At 40.5% G+C, this 4,675-nt stretch overlaps 1 pseudogene; it reads right to left on the reverse strand.

Annotated features, from left to right (window-relative positions):
- Positions 1 to 2,064: 2,064 nt before the first annotated feature.
- Fcf1-ps3 (Fcf1 rRNA-processing protein, pseudogene 3) lies at positions 2,065 to 2,674 on the reverse strand (annotated as a pseudogene).
- Between the last annotated feature and the right edge of the window lie 2,001 nt (positions 2,675 to 4,675).

The raw sequence follows: 4,675 nt of genomic DNA on the forward strand, positions 1-4,675 counted from the left end.
CAGAAGAAATATTAAATTAGTCATTCTAGAGGTACAAGAGGATTGACACAGATCTCTTTGGGTTTTTGGTTGGCATGTCTTAAGATCAGAGTGAACTTGAGGCACACTCTTCACTTGAGAGAAGGGACAGAAAAAAATCAAAGAGACTAACCCTTATAAAGACTCCACACTCCCAGCATTCCACCAGTTAAACTGAGACTCCAAACTGAAAAGGCCAGACTGATTCCCTGACAGGCTTCAAAATGTCCGTTAATGAAGCTAGACCTAAATCTCTGTTTCCAAGAACTAGGCAATTCCAGGCAAGTCCAGGCCTCAGAATCTGGCCTGCCACCGGGCCTGAAGCAGGTTAGCAGGAGTTTTTGACCTTCCCACCAAGTTTCCAGCCCCTAAACCCCAGTAATGGAATGTCCATAGAGATGGACCCAACAGAGTAACATAGAGTTCACTCATCCCAGAATTCCCTAATATGCTTTAAATCAAGCCTGCAAGCTCACTTGGATGTCTATCTTGGTAATGGGAGACCCCAGCATGCTGGACTTCTGCAGAATAAAACACTCTTTGGGTTTACGTACTCTCTGAGTTCAGGGTATCATTCTTGGGGGAGTCATGGACTCTTACAAGACCAAGGCCTAAGCTAAGAACAATGATTAAAGGGAATGTTGAATGGGAGGATTTGTTGCTCACTTAGAACATGGTTAATATCTGGTTTGATCTAGAGATTTAGAGAGGAACCTGAGACAATTTTTTCATTTATCAATATCTTCTTTTGTCTATGTATGCTTTGAGAACATGGTGATTGGAAAGACACTGCATGCTTAACTACGGAGTTTATACTTTATCCAACACTAAAATAATTGTTCAGATAATAAAGAAATGATTTCCAAATATGAAATATACTTAGATGCCCATGGCAGTATAGTGTCGTGCTGAAAAATGAAACAAAAGTACCATTTTGCTGCAATATTCAAGTGCAGCTGAGGGTTATGAGCAAAAGTTACTGAAATTAAGAAAAAAAGAAGTAAAATTCTTCAGGGAAATCTTAACCAGAGAGACCTGAACTGATGGATTTACTAATACATTTTTAAAACTGAAGTAGAAACATTTCGAGCAGCCCCTCCATTTGCAAAACAGCAGAGAAGCAACTGGTGGGAAGAGGAGAAAGTGGGTGGGTGGAGGATGGTCACAAATAACAGTATTGTGGCGTATTCAGGCTAACATGGATATGTAATAACCAATGTTGAAAGGATGTTTCCAAACTATGTTAGAATTACAGGCTGCGTACTGTTCTCTCCATTGCTTAGCAGAATCAGGGAGCAGTGTGAACCTTCCCATTCACCATCACAATGATCATCCCATCAGCTTGCTATAAGCTCCGTCAATTTATTTTTTTATTGTTTTTTTAATTTACATTTCAAATGTTATCCCCTTTCCCATCCATAACCCCTATCCCATCCCCCTTCCCCCTGCTTCGATGACAGTGTTCCTCTACCCACGCACCCACCCACCCGTTCCTGCCTGCCCGCACTGAAATTCTCCTACACTGGGACATCGAGCATTGGCAGGACCAAGGCTTCTCCCTTTGGTGCCCAACAAGGCCATCCTCTGCTACATATGCAGTTGGAGCCATGGGTCTGTCCATGTGTACTCTTTGGATGGTGGTTTCGTCCCTGGGAACTCTGGTTGGTTGGTATTGTTGTTCTTGTGGGGTTCCAAACCCCTTCGGCTCCTTCAGTCCTTTCTCAAACTCCTCCACTGGGGACCGTGTTCTCAGTTCATTCATTAGCTGATAGCATCTGCCTCTGTATTTGTCATGCTCTGGCAAACTCTCTCAGGAGAGTATTTTCCCTGTGGGACTGAACACTGTTGGAGAATATCCTGCTCCCTGGGTAGCCCACTACTACTGAGGAATGGCATCCTTCCTGAAGGAGGGCAGGGTTTCTGGGTTTTTGTTTTAATTTTTTTGTTTTTTTTTTTTTTTTTTTTTAGATATCAAAAGGTGAGTTTAATTAACTGGCAAAAAGAAAGCCGGTGAAAGGAAGGAAGGGAAATTTTGTCTCTTAGAAGTTAGAACCCAGTGGCTCCATACTCATCCATCATCTACTTGCCGTTATACTATGGTTAGAAGAGAACATATTCGGAACCTCAGGGAACTTCTGAATTCTTCATTTACTATCCTGTTCAACAGTGATCACAATGTAACATTTCTGCTGAGTTAGTCTCTGAACCAAGCAGTCATAGAATAGCTTTCCTTGTGGGTGCATGCCAATCAAATTTTGGATGCTTGAAGACTCTAGTGTCCTTGATACTTCTGCTCCAGTTTATCCATTTCAGCTATTACTGATTGTGTAATACAATTACACAATCAGTTATACAAGGGATATACTTGGAATACAGATATTCTGTTACTGACTGCACTAAGTCCTTTTTGTCTTTAATGGAAAAGCTGATGAAGTTGACTATCAATGAGAATGTGGTAGGGTGGGCCCAGTTGTGTATCACATTAAAGGCTTACGTAGGAAGGATGGTGAGGGGCTTCTCCTTCCTTTACAATACTGGGATTTTTCTTTTTTTCAAGCTTCCATCTATCCTTTTCTTTAAGTCTTATACCTCTGAAGATAAGCATTAGCTACATAGTCACCTATTTACTTGTTTCTTTTCGCTTCCCGGTGTTCATGCTGCACACCTAGTTTTTCTAGTAGTAAAATCTTTATGGTGCCTCCCAGGAAGTCCTGCGGCTTTTAGCCTGTTGTCGTAGAGCAGGATATTGCTCAGTAAAAGTGATTTAATCCTCATTTTCTCTCTCTTCTGATTATCTTCCTCCTCCTTTTCCCTACTGATATTTCCTTAGGCCACTGATTATTAAACTGTCATCATGTATATCTACATCTATATCTCTATCTATATATACATACAGATAGATATACACACATATATGGTGGCAATTTAAATATATGTAATGTTAGTATATTAATTATTGGATAATATAACATAATTATAATTTTACTAATAATTATAAATTTATAATATCTGAATATATATACATACACATATCTGAAGCATCAGATAGATGGGTTATAATCTTCTGCTCTTGGTTTAAATTTTAGTTTATACAGTGTCTTGAAAGCTTATTAACTTTGTGATATATAACAGAAGTCAATCCCTTATGAGGCTGAAAAGCATTCCATTGTTGGGACATCCGCAGAGTGGTAGTATCTTCTGGATGCTGAACTTAGTGTCTTCCTACACAGTTTGAAGAGAACTCATCACAGTTTATTGAACTCTTGATTATTGCATGTAGTTGTGGTTTTTCTAAAAAGAATGAAAGCTTTGTGAGGACCCTGCTGTGTGCCTGGACTTCCTGGCTGAGAGGGTGAATGCTATTTCAGTTCCTTATTAACTTTTGGGACATCCAGATTTCTGAAACTTTGTCTCTGCTTTTGTTGTTTGCTTGTCTGTCTTATCCTTTCATTGTTTTCTTTGTTTGTTTTGTTTTGATTAAGAAAGGAACTCACTATGAAGCCCCGGCTGGCCTTGAACTCTGTTATTTCCTGGGTTAGCTTCCTGAGTGCTAGGACTGTACCACCATACTCAGATCACAGCTGCCCCAATGTAACTTCCTTCCCACTGCTTGCCTGTCGTACCTGGCCTGATAGCCTACAAACTCTCTAATAACATGTCTTTTAGTGCTTACCAAACTCTGGGATTTACGTTCAGAGTCTTGTAAGATCATCTCCCCATCTGAATAGGAAGCAGCTATTCTGAAAACTGACAGTTCTTTAAGATTCAATTGCCCTCTATCCACAGACACAAAAGCACTCTCTAGTATAGTCAAGCTCTTTGGGCCTTTATAGCTTCCTTTGTTTCTATGGAGATAGATGGGTTTAGTTATTACTGTGAAGGGCTAGGATTATAGAGACAGAAGTGGAGGGAATTTGCTTGGACACTCCAGGTGCAATTAGCATCTAATGAATCCCTCCTCAAAATGGATTAGCTGTGACCCCATTAGTCCAGAGTCATAGCTGCTCCAACTTAGGTGATAAGATGCAGAATGATAACTTACAGCAGGGACTGTGAGAAGGGCTTCTGGTAGAGGAAAATGTTTACTGAATAAACAGTCTGGTCACCAGAGAGAAAATGACTCATCTGTGTTTCCCATTTTAATGTGTGAAAGTGAATTTTTTTTCCTCTTCAAAGGGACTGCATTAAGTTACTGCAAGGCAGATTGCCAGACCCATTTACGGAGATGATTAGGACCTAAGACTATAGAAGTGTACACAGCATGAGAGGAGCCCAGGCAGTATGTGCTTTTCCTCCTCACTTCCATAACTGCATTATAGATTTAATTTTTACTCTGGCAGAACAGTAGATCTGCAAGTCTTTCTATTTGCAGAGGGTGTGTGTGTGTGTGTGTGTGTGTGTGTGTGTGTGTGTGTGGTAATACACACACATAATACACCTCTACACACTCAGAGAGGACAAGGAATTAGCAAGGGTATAGGGCAGTTACCAGGATAACTGAGGATGTACACTTACACAAGGGGTAGCATGTTAGTGCTGCCTGCCTCTTGTGCACTGTGTGTCTCCAGCTGGAAATGGAGTTCCAAAACTGAATGCTTGTTTAACATGCTTAGAGTCTGGGGTTTGATCCCCAGTGTTGAAATACAGTCTATAAATG

Source organism: Rattus norvegicus, chromosome 7 (genome assembly GCF_021556685.1).
Source record: "Rattus norvegicus strain SHRSP/BbbUtx chromosome 7, alternate assembly SHRSP_T2T, whole genome shotgun sequence".
NCBI classification, from domain to species: Eukaryota; Metazoa; Chordata; class Mammalia; order Rodentia; family Muridae; genus Rattus; species Rattus norvegicus.